Below are 19603 nucleotides of genomic sequence, written 5' to 3'. Positions count from 1 at the left end.
TCTAAGCATTTGAATCTTCAAGATTTCCTTTCTTCTCTTCAAAGCTCTTGCATCCTTATTTCCCCCTTCTTTTAACATCTTCTGCCTTTATCTCCCCTTTCGTATCTGCAATTCCTTCCCATATACGTGATAAAGGATGGCTAGTGCATCTTCTAACCTTGATGGAACTTCTGATCCTATTCCATTGACGGTGGTCATGCCTCCTCATGACGAAGGAGAAGCCATTGCTGCAGAAGATGAGAGTTTCCCCACTGTGGATGAAATAATTCCACGCTCAGAGAGGGCCAGGTCGGACTTCTCGAAACGGCCTGAAGAAGATCCCGAGCCTGTTATTTCTGAGATGGATGCAGCGGCCCTTGTTGAACTTAGGGCTAAATTCCGAATCCCAGACCATATCAATCTTGTCCCAGTTGGTGACGATCTGGTACAAGTTCATCGCCCTGGATACTGTGCATTCTACGCGTATTCATTTGTCGTGGGTTAATCTCTTCCTCTTACTTAATTGGCGGAGGACTTCTATCGCTATGATGGCATCTTCCCGGTCCAGCTCTCCCCGTATATCTATAAACTTTTCCTTGTGCTGACAAAGTATGCAGAGCTAGCCAACCGCGGGATCTCCCTTCTCCATCTGCTACACCTCTTCGCCCCAAGTTTTCACAGGGGTACGATGATACACCTCCGCCACCACGGGACCAAGGGATTGGTGGTGAAGATGGACGATAAGACAAATTGTCTGTTTTATGCTAATTTCTTCTATGTTAGGAAGGAGCACGTGATGGCAAACCCCAACGGATTCCCCGAGCAGTGAAACTTCGCTGGTATGTTTTTTGCTAACTGGTTGTTTGTTGTCTCTTTGGTGGCTTAATCGTTCTTCCATTTTTATGCAACCGAGAAGGATCCTCCTACGTTGGTTAGCGACATTCACGACTGGGTGAGCCAAATTCTATCGCACACGATGGGGATCCGCGAGTATCGCATTTTAATAAGAACTTTGGACGCAAACTTTCTCCGACCGGTGAGTCAACTGGTTTCGATATTAGTTGCTTCGCCCTTCATATAACATAATCTTTTTACTTCACCTAATCTTTCTTTGTTGATAGGTCGGAGGGCTCCGAGGAGGGCGAGGGCTCCTACTCCCGCTTTTCGTCAGTCGGATGCCTTGACCAAATCTCTACCTGTTGTGACTATAGGCGAGTCCGTTCAGATTGTTGTTTCTTCTCGGACACCGACCCCACGAAGGCCTACCCATCGGGCAGCTGCCCTATCAGCGGAGACTCCGACTTCTCCAATTTTGCATTTAGTGGACCAGTCGGCTCAGGGCGAAGAGGAAGCGGTTCCGCTAAAAGGGCGGAGAATAGAGGTTGGTGACGAGGTGATAGAGAACGAGGAGCCAGTGGGCGCGATCTCGAGCAGGTCGCAACCGCACCGGAGAGCAAACTGGCTTTGGATGCAAAGACTATGCTCCCTTCAAATGTGGAGATTGCTTCCTTGCTAGGGTTCGCCGTGGAAGGGGGGGGCGATCAGAGGCAGCTGAGGTCATTCCGAGGAGTGATCCGTTAACATCAGAGCGGGCCGGCGTACCTTCGCCTACCAAAGAGAGGGGGAAAAATGTGGCCATAGATGGTGACGTGTCCGGTTCCGACATTGACCCCGAAGAGATACAGATGTTTGATGAGGGGTTGACTCGGGTAGAGGTGAGAACAAAGGGATCTACTTATGCTATCGTCATCCACCTGGACTACAACTTGTTGACGAACATAGAGAGTGTAGTTCCTTCTTTGCACTGGCGCTGAGAGTTGGACCATACAGACATTCAAGGATGCTGATATGTCGTTTGGCATATCCGGAATGGCTTTGAGGGTAAGTTTTTGCCTTTTCGAGTTTTTGTACCCTTTTCTCCTGTCTTTTCCAGTTTATTTTTTGCTGACTACTTTTTGCTTTTTGCCTGTTCATTAGACCCTCATTTTGGAGATTGAGTGTTCCCCCCGAGAAGAGAAGAAGAGGGTTTTGTACAAAAGAATGGAGACTAAGTATAAAGAGTACCGTGCCAAGCATCGTGAGTTGTGCCGCTGATTCGGCGCGGATGGAAATTCCAGTCTCTCAGGGACGAGCTGAAGTAGAAGGATGATGAACTCGTGATAGTCATCGGTACATGTAGCGAGCTCGAGGGAGTGCTTAGGGCCAATAACGATGAGCTCGAGGTGAGCAGGGGGATTGCGGCCGAGTACGTCGATTTTCAATCTCAAGTAGCATCCCTGCGGGCTGAGCTTGAGCAGAGTTCGATCGTTGGTCAATGACCTGAGTGATGTGTTGACTGGAAAGATGGCAAAGTTAGAGAGGGCCGAAGAGGTCAGGACGACGGCTTTGGCGAAGGTGGCGGCATTGGAGGAGGTCACCCGCATCCTTCTATCTGAAACGGCGAGTGAAGCAGAAACGGCCGTGCTCAAGGAGGAACGGCTTGATGAGCGAATTGGTGGGATCGAGAGAGAGGTTTCAAGCCTTAGTGATCAAGTTGCAGCTCTTGAGGCCGAGAATGTGCGGCTATTGGCCTGACCGTCCTCCGCTCATACTTCTTCTTTTCCCAACGTTCTGCAGTTCTTATACGAGATGTGGATCCACGCAAGGCTCAGCTGAATATTTTTATGAACTTGATGATGGCGGGGAAGGTTTCTGAGGCCGACTTTAAGGATGCTCGTGTCAAAGCGCGAGCAGCTAGGACTGCTTGTGGTTATGACCCAGCTACTCCGGGGACTAGCGACGGTGAGGAGGAGGAAGAATTAGATGAGCTCAAGCAGAATGCTTGGTACGAAAGAGGAATATCCTCAAGGCAATGGCGGAGATGGCGTTGTTGGGTCGAGTGGTGAATAATTTCTTTCCTCTATCTTCTTTTTGTAATTTTGTGTACATTTTGTGGGCGTCTGTTTAGCCCTTATAAAGGATATGTTTTTTTCTTTTCGAAGTATGAAGTATTTTCTTGCTTGTTCGCCTTTGAATCTTTCTTGGTCGTGTTTCTAACGTTTGGTCACTTTTAGTTGTGATGATTTCGATTTCGGCCATGGCCGAGGCTGACATGCTAATTTTGAACGTAGTCGGTTGCAAGTTAATTCCTTCGAGGTCGCACGCGAGATAGTTCGAGTGAAGTCGAATGTCACTTTAATTAATTCGAACAAGGTTGGATGTGAGTTAATTCGAGCGTGGTCAAATGTTGCTTTAATTAATTCGAACAAGGTTGAATGTGAGTTAATTCGAGCGAGGTCGAATGTCACTTTAATTAATTCGAACAAGGTTGAATGTGAGTTAATTCAAGCGAGGTCGAATGTCACTTTAATTAATTCGAGCAAGGTCGAATGTATTAATTCGAGCGAGGTTGAATGTCACTTGAATTAATTCGAGCGAGGTCAAATGTGTTAATTCGAGCAAGGTCGAATGTCACTTTAATTAATTCGAACAAGGTCGAATGTTTAATTAATTCGAACAAGGTCTAATGTGAGTTGTATTGTTGCTTTAGTGAACGTAAGAGGATTCCATTGCACGCTTGTTTTGCTTCTATAAACTTGGAAAAATTTACATGCTTTCCAGACCGGCAATCCAGTCCCAGTCTATCTAGTCCCTTCATTGGGCGACTTAGAGATGTATTGAGAGGTCGGGCAATGAATATATCGATCTGCACCTTCAACATACTTGAAACGTTCTCCTTGTCTCCTAGTTAAAATCCTTCCTGAGAAAACCCAATTGGGACAAAACTCAGGTGAGGAAAAAAGAGTACGGCTCGGAGAACATTGTTCCTTAGAAGTTAAAGTACTCGAGGTGAGCAATGTTCAGTTGTTCGGCAGTAGTTTTCGTTCCATCGTTTCTAGTTGGAACGACCCTTTGCTTCTTGCCGCCGTAATTTTGTACGGTCTGTCCCAATTAGTCCCTAGCTTTCCTTCTCGTGGGTCTTTGCTCGCCTTTGTTTTGGCTTTGAGTGCGTAGTCCCCGACTTTGAGCGGTCTGACCTTGGCTTTTTTCTTATAGTATCGCTCTGCCTGTTGTTTTTGAGTGACCATCCTTATGTAAGCCATGTCTCTTCGTTCTTCGACCTCACCGAGGTCTTGCCTCCTGTTCTCGTCGTTAGTCGGCCCGCTCTCGTGGGAGTATCTCAGACTTGGCTCTCCGACCTCGACCGGTATTACTACATCAGTCCCATAGACTAGCGAGTATGGTGTTTCTCCTGTGCTTATTTTTGGTGTTGTGCGGTATGCCTATAGCACTTCTAGCAGCAAGTCTGGCCACAATCCCTTGGCATTCTCGAGTTTCTTCTTCATGGTGTTCAATATTGATTTGTTGAAGGACTCCACCTGTCCATTGCCCGCAGGATGATATGGCGTGGAGAGTATTCTTTTGATGTTCCATTTTTCGAAGAACTCAGCGATCTTTTTTCCCGTAAATTGGGGCCCGTGGTCACAACTGATTTCTTTGGGGAGGGCAAAGTGCCATACGATATTCCTCCATATGAAGGTGATCACATGTTGCTCGCGTATTTGGGCGAATGCACCTGCTCCACCCACTTTAAAAATAGTCAGTTAAAACTAAAAGAAATCGTACATTACCTCGTCTCGCTGGGAGGGGTCCGACGATGTCCATTCCCTATTTGATGGAAGGCCAGAGCGAGGTGACTGAGTGGAGTTGCTCGCTTGCTTGGTGGATCATGAGGGCGTATTTTTTGCGTCGCATTTTTTTACGAAGTCGGCAACCTCTTTTTTCATTGTGGGCTCATAGTAGCCTGCTCGTATGAGGCATCTGACGAGAGCTCGATTGTCGGTATGAGCTCTGCAGTGACATTTGTGAACTTCCTCGAGGATGCAACGCGTCTAGTTTTGGCCTAAGCATTTCGCTAGGGGCTGCCATACGTTCTTTTGTACAAGTCGTTGTTGATGACGTTGTACCTGGCCGCCTGCATTCGAAGCTTTTTTGCTTCTTTTTTATTGCCTGGAAGCACTCCGTCTTGCAAATATGTAACAATATGATTGCGCTAGTCCCAAGTTAAATTTATGGTTCGTACCTCGATTTGATCAATCGATGAGTGGAGGAGAGTGACTACGCTCCCTTCACAAGTTAGGCTTTTAGTGGCCGCTACCAGTTTGGCTAGGCCGTCTGCTTCAATATTTGTGCTCGAGGGATTTGGTCGAGCTAGAGTTCATCGAACTCGGGTAACGGCTTGCAGGTCTCAGCCTGGTATTTTTGTAGTCTTTGTTCCTTGATTTGGAAAGTCCCTGTGACTTAATTGACGACAAGCTAAAAGTCGCACCGTAGGATGACTCTCTTTGCTCCGTACTTGAGTGCTAGATTTAAACCTACAATTATGGCCTCGTACTCGGCCTCGTTGTTAGTCATATCTAAGCATCTTATGGACTGGCATATTACTTCACCTATTGGGACCTCGAGCACGAGTCCCAGTCCCGATCCTGACGCGTTAGAGGCGTCATCTATATACAACACCCATAGGTTGTTTATTTTGGGGGAATTATGAGCGACTTCTTTTTCGAGTTCAAGCAACATTTTTGTGCTGAAGTCGGTGACAAAGTCGGCGAGTACTTACGACTTTATCACCATTAGCAGCTAATAGGTTATATCGTGCTCGCTCAATTCTCTAGCCCATTTGGCCAATCTACCTGTACAGCCCAGGTTTGTGCAGAATACTCCTCAGGGGAAAGGTCGTTTGCTACCGAGATGGGGTGGCACTGGAAATAGGGTCTAAACTTTCGTGAAGCTACGACCAAAGCCAGGGCCAGATTCTCGAGGTGGGGATACCTCGTCTTGGCATCGACCAGGGTTTTACTAATATAATCATTGGGAGATTGCGTACGTTAATTTTCACGGACCAATATCACGCTCACGGCCACATCAAACAAAGCCAGATAGACGAGGAGACGCTCACCAGGTTCCGCATTGGCGAGTAGTGGAGGAGAGGATAGGTACGTGTTCAATCCTTCAAGGCTTCGACGCACTCGGAGTTCCATTGGAGTCTATTGTCTTTCTTGAGTACGCCAAACAATTTAGTTTATCTATCGGAGGATCGTGGTATGAACCTCCACATGGCGGCTATACGGCCGGTCAGCTTTTGTACTTGTTTCTTGCTAGTCAGGTTCTCTAGTATTCCATCTATAGCTTTGATTTGGTCGGGATTGACCTCGATGCCCCGTTGTAATACCAGGAAACCGAGGATTTTTCTAGAGGTTACTCCGAAGGCATACTTCTCGGGGTTCAATTTCATATCGTACCATCTGAGTATGTCAAAGGCCTCTTTTAGGTGGTCGATGTGATCCTCCTTCCTTTTCGACTTGACCAGCATGTCATCGATGTAGACTTTCATTGTTTCGCCGAGCTGGTCTTTGAACATTCTTGTCACCAACCTCTGATACGTCGGGTTTTTCAGTCCAAAAGGCATCACTCTGTAGCAGTACGTTCTCTGATGAGTGATGAAGGTGGTATTCTCCTGGTCTTCCTCTTCCATGAGGATCTGATTATAGCTCGATTATGCGTCTAGGAAGCTGAGCAGTTCGTGCCTGGCCATTGCGTCAATGATTTGGTGATATGAGGAAGTGGAAACGAATCTTTTGGGCAGGCTTTGTTTAAGTCTGTGAAGTCCACGACATCCGCCACTTTCCGTTCTTCTTTTTCACCATGACCATATTGGGCTACCCATTGAGGATATCTCGACTCCCTGATGGAGCCATTTTCCAACTACTTCTCTACCTCTTCGCGGACCGCATCGTTTATGGCGGCGTTGAATTTCCGCCTGATTTGTCTTATCGGGGGATGGAATGGGTCGACGTTCATCTTGTGTGTTGCTATCTCCTTTGCGATACCTGGCATGTCTGCATGGGAAAAAGCAAACAGGTCTACGTTACTTTGTAATACTTTGTAAGAATCAACGGAATTTACATGGTTATTGGAGTTTGTGGCCGATGAAAGCTTTCTTGCTGTGGTCATTATCATCGAGTTGGACGGGGTCGAGGTCTTCTACAGTAGATCTTATACCTTCAACGACTTCGGGATCTTTGATCACATCCTTCTCATCCTCGTTCGACCTTGACCCTATTGATTGTTATGCTTCATTAGTTTTAACCTTTAATTGTTGGGTGTGTGTGCAGTCTTGGGCGATGCGGTAGCATTCTCGAGCAGTGTGTTGTTCTCCTCGGATGCTGAATACCCGCGAAGGGGTGAGAAATTTGATGACTTGATATAAGATGAAGGGGTTGGCTTTCATGGTGTGGATCCAAGGTCAACCTATGATGGCATGTACGCCGTATCCTGGTCCATGAAGTGGAATGTGGACTCCAAAGTTACACCGCCGGCCAGGACGGGCTGTGTGATTTCTCCGGGCGTTCGCTCAACTGCATTGTTAAAACTTGTCAGTGTTATGCAGCATGGCACTATCCTATCCTCGAGCTTCATTTGTGTGAGAACTCGAGGGTGGATGATGCACGTGCCACTCCCGTCATCGACCATAATATGTTTTACATCAGTGTCTAAGATGCGTAACATAATGACAAGGGCGTCATAGTGAGTAAAAATCAAACCGTGTGTATCCGACTTATCGAAGATGATACTTTCTTCGAGTTCATCGTACCGTTCATGAGTGATCGATCGTTTGAGTTTGTGGGTGGTGGTGAACTTCACGATGTTGATTGATGCGTCGTTGCCCCCCCTCCCCCCGATGATTATTTGAATGATTCGAGCCGGGGAGGGTGGTTTGGGTGGTCCCTGGTGTTGTTCACGTCCACGGGCAAAGTTGGCTCTCCCTCAGTCGCTCATCAGCTCTTTCAAGTGCCCTTGGTGAAGCATGTTCACGACCTCTTGTCTTAAGGCGATACAGTCTTCGGTTTTGTGACCCTGCTCTTGGTGGAATTCGCAGAGGGCATTTGACTTTCTAGTGCTCGAGTCGGATCTCATCTTCTTCGGCCATTTCACTTTTGGGCCGAGCCTCTCTAGTGCATAGACTATTTTTGAGAGGGAAACACAGAAATCATGAGCAGATAATAAGGGGGGCATACCTCTCTAACTTCGGTGAGTTCCTGTTCATGGCCTGGATGGGCCTTCGTCATGGCGAGAGGGCGGCATTAGGGTGCCTTTGACGTAGGTCTAGTGTCTTTCCCGATTAGGTCGGGGCCCTGCTATATCTCTCCTGTTGTCGTTTCTCCGGTCCTTTCTGGACTCGGCATGTACCGAAGTTAGCCGTTGGGTTGGCCCATTCAAATCATCTTCGTCGGTTCGAACTTCGGCGCAATAGGCATTGAGTATTTCATCCTAAGTGGTTGGGTGATATTTCATGAAGCGGCTTAGCAGCTTCTTGGTCGCCCTCGAACCGCTTCTGTTTAACCCGTTTTGAAAGGCTGCCACGGCCATTCCTTCCGATACGTTTGGTAAGGCCATCCTTACTTGGTTGAATCGAGCAAGGAAGTCCCTTAGTCCCTCTCCAGGTGATTGTTTGATGGAAAATATGCCATTTACTCTTGCCACCGCCTTTTTTGCTCCGGCATGGTCTGTTACTAACTTGTCGGCCATTTCCTCGAATGTTTCAATCGAGCGTGCGGGCATCTGTGAATACCAAGTCAACGTGCCCCTGGTGAGGGTTTCGCTGAACTTCTTCAGTAAGATAGAGGATACATGCTCTTTGCCGAGGTCGTTGCCCTTTACCGCGGTGACGTAGTGGGTCACATGATCTTCGGGGTCCGTTGTGCCGTCGTATATTTTCAGGTACGGCGGCATTTTGAAGATTTTGTATATTGTGTGTGGTAAAGCTTCGTCGATGTATGGCTGCTCAACAAACCGACCGACGTCCTTTTTTGGTAGGAGTTTTGGGGCACCCGGTATTTTGTCTCCCTTTCTTGATGTTCTTTCATTTGGTCGCGGAGCATTTTGTTCTCGTTCTCCTTCTCCTCCATTTTCCTCAGAATGGCTGTGAGGGTGTCGTTACCTGCATCACTAACATTGTGAGTAATACCTGTTACGGGGAGGTTGTGTTGCTCGTCTGTCGCTAACGCAACGCCTACTCTTGCATATTCTCGGTTCGGATTTTGAGCGGGCTTGTCAAGAATACTGGTCAACGTGTTTGTCAACCATGCCTCGAGCAGTTTTTTCACTACCGGTGGTGCCTCTTCCGTTGTGGACGTAGAGGCCCCTTTACCGTGTGAAGCTGTGATGCTGCCGTGAAGAGGGGACGAGCTGTTTCGCCTTGAGAGGTATATGGTGTTATGTCTTCACCCTCCGTTTCATCAACTTCGTTGATAGTGTGAAGGAGATTGGCGGTGAGGTGGGCTATTGCTTTCCTCTTTTCTTCACCGTTGCATGCCATGTTAGATTTGTGCACGCAAGGAAGTGTAGGGTTTTTTTGTTTTTTTTAGATCTAGAAGAAATCAAAATTTTAACTAGAAAATTTTTCACAGACGGTGCCAAATTGTTTGACCAAAAAGTATGAGACGTTTGGTTAAACCAATAATATATAAGTAGATAACGGGTAAATCCTAGTTAAAGGTAATAACTTCTAGATCCGAAATGTGTTTATGAAGATAATGTGGGGGTTCGTTAAAACAGATTTAATGCGATGCACATTAAATGATACGATCATAAATGACAGAAGATTAATGATAAGCAATAAATATGTTAAATGACACTAAATGTAAACAGAGAGAATGATTCACCCAATATTAAACGAGGTGGATGATTCCTCTTTCTGACAATAATGTAAGACAAATGAATATGGGAGTATAAGAAGCTTTCTCGGACCTGATGCAAGGAAAGTGGAATAAACAACAAATCGAATCTCTTTGGAAAGGTAATGTTTGTATTTTTTTTTTGAGAGTCAACTTTTCAAGAGAGTTTTGCTCATATAGAATATTACATGTCCCTTTTCTTCTTGCTACCTTTCTATTTATATGAGATATTCCTCCAACCTAACCTAAAGTACAAGTACAGAGAATATCCAATGGAATATTCTCCTATATATCTTATTACAGAACTAGCCATTATTTGCAGACTTGAACGTTCAACCTCGGCCCCGATTAACAGCTCGCCAGTAAGTTTCTTTAATCTTGTGTACGACCTCGGCCTAATCGCCTCTTAGTAACTTATCCTTGTGCCAGGTTCCCTTAGTCAGATTATGACCCATACAACTATATTATAGAAAATTGGAGACCCATTACACATATGAAATTATTAGCTAATTCATCCAACCAACTAATTAAACCATGTTTAAAATAATCAGAACTTTATACCTGGAAAGTTTCTTAAATAAACTTTATTCATCATACAACTAACCGTCACTCTGATTGCCCCTATTATATTCATTATTTTTGTGGCAACCCACTTTCCATGTCTTGCAGTTTGTCCCCCTTTCCCAAGATCCCTTTTCAAACTAAATTTGTTGATAAAGCCAAAAAGAAAAAAATAGTAAATATAATTTAGTGACACTTAATCTTTTTGTCTTTCCCTATTTGGAGATTTAAACCTTATCATTATCTAATTGTTAAATCCTCTTTTGGAAAGGCTCTAGATTTAACAGTGCCTCTTTATTGGTGCTTACTAATCATGATTTTTCCAATGTTTCCAATCTTATATACGACTTTTGGCATCCTAAAAGATTAAGATAACAGTAGTCTTCTTCAAAACATTTTTTTCCCTTTAGGAAATGTTTATAGGGGCAAATTAGATGAAACCGAGAATCCAAGAATAAATGTATATTGTCGATATAATTGCATTTATCAATAGAAAACACACTTCCAATTAAGTGATTCCTGTCCCACTTTGTGGAAACTTGGTTTACAACTTGTCATCATTTATTTTGTTGTTAATCTCACCTAGTAATAGGAAACTCACGAGACAAGTTTATATAAAACGACATAAATAGTGAAGATTTATATAACTAATCTCAACTTGTACGAAATTAAGGCTTAATGTTGTTGTTGTATACTGTATAGTACTAAAGTGAATTGATTTTTACCATAAAGAAATAATGGTTTTAGTAATACATGGAATTGCATACCATGATTCTTTATCGAAAAAAACATATTAAGAATTATATGTGTAATGTACTTGTATCGTAATTTAGTTTCCATCCTCCAAAAAAATGCATGAGTAGTAGTCAGTGGCTGATCCGAGATTCTGAGTAAGGGGTTTTAATATTATAAAGAAGTGAACAGTAAAAATTTTATCGAATGGGTTCATCGAGAGTTATTGAATCTAAATGAAATGTCAAATGTGTTCATAAAGAATTTAAATCTAAATGAGAATTAAATTATTGTCGAAACTTATGCTAACGAAATATTGGATTAAAACTAATACATTGGTTTGTTTTGAGTAATCTTTTCTTACAAAAAAAAAAGGGGGGGGGGGGGGTAAAATGCTAGTAAAAAAGGGTATTCTAAGGAAGAAAAGGCAAAAAAAATATCATGTATATTAAATAATAAACAAAAAATGAGCAAAAGATGATTGAAAAAATAACTATTTTAATAGTAGTTAAATAAGAAAAAGAAGTTCACCTTCTGCGTAATGTACCGTGAGGGAAATAGGGATTGAACTTAGGCGCTTAAAGGAAGTGTGAACCCCTTGATCACTAAGCTAAGCTTTAAGCTTGTGCTAATGAGATGCAATATCTAATATATATCAATAAATATTAATTTAATCCTACATATACAATATAATTTTTCGGCGAAGGGGGTTCGCCCCTTTCGCCCTTCCTCCCCCCCCGCTCCCTCCCACCCCCCCCCCTCCCCCCAAATCCACCCTTGGTGGTAGCTTGGTCATGGTGTGTCAGGACCGAAAAACCACAAGTCGTGATGGCACCTAACTCAACCCGTTAGGTAAGCCAACTAACAGAAAATACAACTCAACTGATATTATAAGAGAATAGAAAATACATAACTGAACATTTACAAAATTTACCCAAGACCTGGTAGTATGAATCACGAGCTTCTAAGATTTTGGAATTTCAAAACCGATACAAATAAATACACGTTCTGTTTGAAGGTTACACAAACAGACTAGCAATAATCTAAACTACCAAGGACAAGTGGCAGCTATATCCACACGCACGAACATCTCCCGAACCAGCACCCGACGTCACCAGCAACTCCGCTCCAAAATCTGCACGGAACGTGCAGAAGTGCAGTATCAGTACAACCGACCTCATGTACTGGTAAGTATTTTGTCTAGCCTCGTCGAAGTAGTGACGAGGCTTTTAGTTAAAACATGCTTATAGTTATAACCTGCACATTAGCATAGCAGTAAAGCAGTTCAAAACATAATAGATAAAAGTATCATATACAACTCGACGAGACAGTCACAAATTACTAAAAGGAGCAACAGTAGAAGATTTACGATCTTCCTTAGTATGAGAAGTATGTCCAAAATATCAAATCACATGGCACGGTAACACCCTTCGTGCTTTTATCTCATCCTCACCATGTATAAATAAATTTATCTAACAATTCAATTAGCACGGCAACACCCTTCGTACATTCAAGTCATCCTTCCAAATGAATGTATAACAAAACCAATCATATGACAGAAACACAATGATAGGACTTTACGAGGTAGGAAATACCCAAATAACAACAATGGATAAGGAGCTATAGTAAAGGACTAAATGGAAGCACCTGAGTAATAACAACAAGTGGAAAGCAAGGGATATCAGCGTCAATTAACTAGTATATTGGGGCCTAAGTACAAATATGACAGATAAGGAGGAAACATATGCTCTTTACAAGTTAGCAAGTAATGGCATGAATGACTAACATGATGGAATGCTTAAACTAGAGTGCGACAGAATAGGCATGATATGAGTATAATTTCAAAAGCAAGAAGTAGGCATGGAATATGCAAGTTACGCAAGTGAAAGACATGTGTCGATGCCCCCTTTTTTCTCGCGAAATCGGGTTTCCAACATTCAGGAAAGACAACTCTATTCCCGTTTGGGAATTGGGTTTTGGATTTGGAGAGTCGCCACCTAATGATTATAGTGCATTAGGACACTTTAAGAAAAGAATTTGAGATGAAAACCAGAGTTTGGGTAAAGGCTAGAAATTATCTTGAGGGGAAGGTATTAGGCACCCCCCAAGATCCACTAGTGTGGTTCCCGGCCATGCTACAATTGTGACTTTAAATGCAAATAACAAGTAGACAAGCAAGCATTGCAAATACGATGAAACCACTCACACAACAATTGCAAATAAAAAGCACAAAAGGAATTAAAAGTGCTGAAATCTGGAAGGAAGTAGTTTTATAATCACAGAAAGGTGTGAGAGAAAAGAAGGGGTCAAATAATTGATGCAAGCAACTTAAAAGAAGTAAAAGAAGCGGAAGTGGAAAATTGGACAGCTTTTAAAATTCTGAAAATAACAAACTAATAAAGAGGGAGGGGGGGTCCTAGGTTTATATATCACATGGATCATTTACACAACACCGGTATCCAATTGTACGCGTAGTGTTATCGTGTGATCATCATCTCCATGTCTACCCTTCCCACCCCGTTAAGGTATTAAAGCGCGGAATGGTATCGTTACTTATTGCATGCTATTACCCGCCCCAATCCTATCAATCCCGGAGGCAAATGGACTACTAATCCTAAAGGGAAAGGGGTTTGGGGCTTTTAGAAGTTTTAAAAGGACAAAATGCTAAGTCGTCAACCAAAACACATAAGTGCAAATATAGGGAATCAGGCAAGCAAACAGGGCTCAAATATGCCTCCATAAACCAGCAAAAAGTCATAGAGTTTAGCATGTCTTGCACGTACTGTTTTTGGTCTTAATTAAATAAAGCGACGAGCGGACTGGTTCAACACATATTTTTAGGCGAAAAAGTCTATATTAGGCTTACTCGAATGCAGTTAACTAAAAACCGATCTGATTGTTAATCCTCTAAGTGTTGGTTAGAACGAGGCGTGATGTATACTGATTTTAGAAAAAGATACATACTGAAAAGGGGTTACCAATTTTAAAGGGACATTACGAGTTCAGCAGTTAATATTACCTCTATTCATATTCGAGATTTCCTATAGGCATGCTTTCTGTATGTATGCTGATTTGGACACCTTTTGGACGTTAACAAAGGTCCTAGGAACATGGTATCTATATGCAGCTCTTGTTATTAAACCTACAAACTGTTTGCCTAGTGATGTTTATAAATGCAGAATGCTGTAGTCTATAGACCGTATTTTATAGAACAATTGGAAGTTAATCCTGTAGGCAGGATATCTATGCGCGGAGACGTCGAAATTATGAGTGAATCCTATAGGCATGATTTCTAGGTATGAGTTTGCAGAAGTTAAAAGTTAACCTATAGGCATGATATCTAGGCGTATTTGCAGAAATTAAAAGTTAACCCTATAGGCATGATATCTAGGTGTGAAATTGCAGAAATTAAGAGTTACCCTGTAGGCATGATTTCTAGGCGTGTGTGCAGAAATTAAAAGTTAACCCTATAGGCATGGTATCTAGGTGTGAAATTGCAGAAATCATAACAAACTCCTATAAGCATGATCTCTACCCTTGATGCATAAAAATAAATCCCAACCCTCACTTTTTACTAAAGTTCCCCGAGCTTGTACAAGTTATTACAACCCAAAAGAAATGAACGGGAATTAAAAAATACATCAGAAATCCTCAGCTGCATACGAGCAGCCTAATCCAGACTTGAGACCTAATAATATGAGATTGAGCCACTTCCGAGATTCAGATTTCCAAGCCTTCTCTCATCTCGGGTGTTTCAGAGATCCAAGGGATTTCAGGAACCCCAGGCAGTGCATACACCCACGATGTTAATTAGAAATTGAGTTGTGCAGTGTGGAAGGGCTAGCCCTCATGTGTCCAAGTTCAGAGGGAGCTCAAGGGTCCCAAGGCAAGGCTCACACAAGAGGGGCAGAACTTAAGTTCTAAGAATGAGTGTAAGTGCAATAGAAAGGATAGGGGCTACCCAGGCAGGCTGGTGGTCATGCCCAGCCACAAAATAGACTGGCACACCCCTGACCAAACCTGTTGATCAAGTATTAGAGAGTAAAGACCTATTGGAGGTCAAGCCATGGCCTGAACAATAATTAGAAATACTGGCAGGCCAAGGCTGTTACTCAGCACACACAATAAGGGAGTGGGGATGGGAAATTGATAAGGCTTAGGGCCCAAAGGGGTCCAGTTCATATCCATGGACAATGATTTCAGACATTGCCATGTTTCTGAACCATAACTTAAAGCATATAAAGGGGTATGGGGGTTTGGATTCATAAGGTAGCAAATAAACAACACATGACTGACAGAATGCACACATAGATAAACTTTTAATTGCAAGGGAAAGGGAACATATTACAGCATGCTAATAACACATCTTGATTGCAGAAAACATGAGTAGAAGTGGACAGGAATGAAAAACATATTGCTGTTAAAGCTTGTAAATTAACTAGGACATACCAGTAGAGAAGCAAAGTGCAGAAAAATAGAGCAAACAAGAATCCACAGTCTAGCCTTGGCTTCCAGCCGGCTAGACAAAGCAACAGCACAAGTAGCAGAAAGAGAGAGAGAGAGAGTTTTTAAGCGTAAGAGTGATTTTTGAACTCAGACTGTTCGTCTGTGTTCGTGTGCTTGAAAGAGAAGAGTGTAGGTATTTATAGCTTTGAAAACGTGTAGAGAAATAAGGTAATAAGTAAAATTAAAACACAAACATGGAAACAATCACCATTCAGAATCAATTAACCCAAGTGATTCCCCTTTAATTAGGGAAACACTGCTTAACGGGTCAGCAGGCCTAATTAAGGAAAGAAAATCAGTTTGGGGGGCAGATTGATTATTGCCATGAAAAGGGATAGTAAAAGCATGAAGTAAATAATCCAGTCTAAGTACAAAATAGGCTTATTTTGGGAAAGGATTCAGCAAGGTAAAACATCACAATAAAGGAAGTGAATCAATTAATTTTGAACAGATGAGTAAAAATTAGGGCTCGTAAGAAAAATCTTTTTTTGCAGTCAGTCACAAGATCAAACAAGAAAGGAACATGATTCTGCACTTCACTATATAAATAGAAAGGAATGAACAAGCATGCAGTATTAGACATGTTGATGAAAAGAAGCAGCACAAACATATAGTAGTATTAGGGTAAGCTAGGGTTCAGTAGTAAGAAAATATTCGAAGCACAGTAGTCAAGCAGGTCAAATAATCACATAGAAACAACAGTGAAGTAGACATAGAAACAAGTAAAGGGTCTCAGAGTAGGAACAAGTGAGAAAAATTCTAAAAAAAATTAGGGCTTTAACAGTAATCAGGTTTTGCAAGATGGTAAGAACTTAAAATTAAACAAATTAAACGAGGAAGAAAGAATCAGCAACAAAGAACAAATGCACATTTAAACAAGCAGCTTTCAGAACTCGGATAAACTAAAAAGGAATTAGGGTTTTTAACATGCTGAAACAGATACAAGAATAAACATGAACAAATCATAGCCAAAACATAAGCACGTTAAAAGATCAGAGATCTTTTGAAAAACTTCAAAGGAAAAACCCTAATGAAAGGTCGTTTTTGCAAGAAAAGTTGAAGAACTTTCGCGAAAGCACTTAAACATTCATGGCAAGTATAGATCTAAAGCAGATCTGAAAGAAAAATTAAAAAAAAAAATCCCAAAGATTGGGGTTTCGAAGAACCCAGAAAGGTGAGAAAGGCCTTGGAAATTAACGATCTAACCAGGAGCGCCAAGGATCTGAATAGAACGGCCATGGCTGGCTGGAGAAAAGTCAGGGACGACCGGAGAAAGGTCATGAATGGAAGTCAGGCAACGACTGGACCAGCTTCCTTCGAGATTTTGGCCGTGAAACCACAAAAGCGAACACCCAGGAGCCATGGGAGGCCATTACACATCTCCGATGCCCATGGGAGGCAATGGATTAGGGTGGGATTGAGAGGCGGCGGCTAGGGTTTGCAGAGAGATTAGAGAGCGTTTCAGAGACGAGGGGTTTCAAGGGCGGCGTTTGGTAAGAAATGATAAGGGTTGGGTGTGGTGGGTAAAATTAAAAAGGAAAGAATGAAGGGTGGTCGTTGATCATTTAGATCAACGGCCTAGATTGAATGGGAGCCGGGCGGATCGGATAAATGGGTCAGGGGTCGGGTTAATTTGAAATTGGGCTGGGTAATTTTGAACTTTGAAATTGGGTTAATTGGGGTTGCCAAATTGGCTATAATTGAAATGCAATTGAGGCCAAATCGTAAATAGCCAATTTTCCCTTTAAAATTTTTTATAAAATAGTAATACAGATTTTAAGAGCAAATTAAAAGTATTGGGTAAATGAATATTATATAAATATTAATTTAAAAATACTGGGATTAATTTTATAAACATAAAACGCTATAAATTACAAGATAGGCTATAATTGCAATTATATGCAATTTAGCTTTTCAAATACCAAACAAATTTGTAAGAATATGCAAATATTACCTTAATTATATTTTGGTGCAAATGTGAGAATAAAATGAATTATTCGCCAAAAAATGATAATTTTGGGAATAATTATTGGATTTTGTTGTACTAAAATAGGCAACAAATTGGTTTTTAAAATCATTAAAATGCCAAAATTCTTAGGTGTGCTTATATATGCACCAATATGCTATTTTTGAAATATTTGGGTATAAAAATACTTAGGGAAAAATTGGGTATCAACAGCTGCCCTCTTTACCCGGGAAGGATGAAAGAGTTGTCCGGTAAAGACATGATGGCCAATTTTGACCGGAAGCGGCGATTTGAAAAGAATTTGACCGAGCTCTGGTTTCTGAGCTGCCTACATATCCCTGGTTTTACAGGAATCAGGCCGTATGTAGTTCAGGAACCATTGACGGGACATGCCTATGGCGATTCGAAAGAGACGGGCACAATATTTTAAGGGGGGGGGGGGGGTGAAGAGGTATTTGAAACTTGATCGGCGGTGAGGACCGGAGCGGGATCGCTCCTGCTGAAACGGTAGTTGCTAGCCGTTGTACCTGCAAGTGAGTAATACGGGCGTATATTGTGCATAAACTTAAACGTGATGCAAGTTCCCGTTGGACCATGAATGCTGTCCTTGGACGGTTGGGATGACGTCCTCGGACCATGATGTCCTGGGCCATGAAGCGCAAAATTAAAGGATTTGCAGGCCATGAAATGATGTTCTCGGGCTATGATAATGGTGCCTCCGAACCATGATGCCTTTGAATAATGATGTGCAGGATATAAAGTGGGGTCCTCGGGCCATGGCATGGTGTTCTCGGGCTATGAGGATGATGCCCCCGAACAATGACGCCTTCGGACAGTTTTGGCGATATTTCAGCCCATGAAATGCAGGATTTGGCGGTATTTCAGCCGATGCAAAAAATGTAAATGGCGATATTTCAGCCGACAGAAATTTAAATAAAATAGGCGATATTTCAGCCGATGTAAAAAGTAAAATGGCGATATTTCAGCCGACAGAAAGCATAAGTATAGATGATGATGGAGATGAACTGGCGATCTTTCAGCCGATGTAGAATTTAAATAAAGTTTGGCGATATTTCAGCCGATTGCGAGACGTAAGTAAAGGCGGCGATATTTCAGCCATGCAAGAGAGATAAGGTGGCAATTTTTCAGCCATGCAAGAAAGATAAAGTGGCGGTATTTCAGCCATGCAAATGGAGAGAACGCTTAGTCTCGGAAGGCAGAAAGGTAGCCTTATGCAGATAATGCAGGATGGAGACAACGCTTAGTCTCGGAAGGCAGAAAGGTAGCCTTATGCAATGCAAAGAATGCAGATGGAGACAATGCTTAGTCTCGGAAGGCAGAAAAATAGCCTTATGCAGATGGAGACAATGCTTAGTCTCGGAAGGCAGAAAGATAGCCTTATGCAGATGCAAAGAATGCAAAGGGAGACAACGCTTAGTCTCGGAAGGTAGAAAGATAGCCTTATGCAGATAATGCAGATGGAGACAACGCTTAGTCTCGGAAGGCAGAAAGGTAGCCTTATGCAATGCAAGAAAATAAAAGGACGGATAGTAGTGAGATTTCTTAGCTGATTGCTGATCACGATGCCGTGACTGTCAGGGAGGTTGTGTGTGGATAATAATTACGGACGAGTGATGATTCTGAGAAGTTGCGTCTTTGAGGAATATGCGTACGTAAATATACCTGACGATATTGTAAGTCGAGTGCCTGCATCCAAAAAGAAATCGTGAGTTTTGTAAGGGGGAAAGGTTAGTTCGTCTTCCCCTGGCTTCCGGCATTGCGTTTCATTGGGGTAGCGTTGCTAAACGGCAGCAATTCGAACAGTAATTATGCATCATTTAGCAAATATAACGTAAGTAGAAAAAATAGTTTTCTTTTAGATGAACCAATGACTGGACGAGGTTCAAGACATTGCAACCTCTCTTGCTCCGGAATTTGGAGGGTCCTCCTCATGCGCTGAACGACTGAAGGATCAACTTTGGAATTTTGAGGGTCCTCCTCAAAATTCTGCCCCAGTTTACTGAGGTGGCATTCCTGGCGATGAGTGGCTGAAAACTAACTTCGGACCTCAAAATTCTGCCCCAGTTCCAATAGTAGGGGGGAAAATGAAATTTTTATTAAATTGTGACCAAACCCATAGGGC

This window comes from Nicotiana attenuata, chromosome 10 (genome assembly GCF_001879085.1).
Source record: "Nicotiana attenuata strain UT chromosome 10, NIATTr2, whole genome shotgun sequence".
Lineage (NCBI taxonomy): Eukaryota > Viridiplantae > Streptophyta > Magnoliopsida > Solanales > Solanaceae > Nicotiana > Nicotiana attenuata.
Note: the sequence above shows the minus strand (reverse complement) of the source record.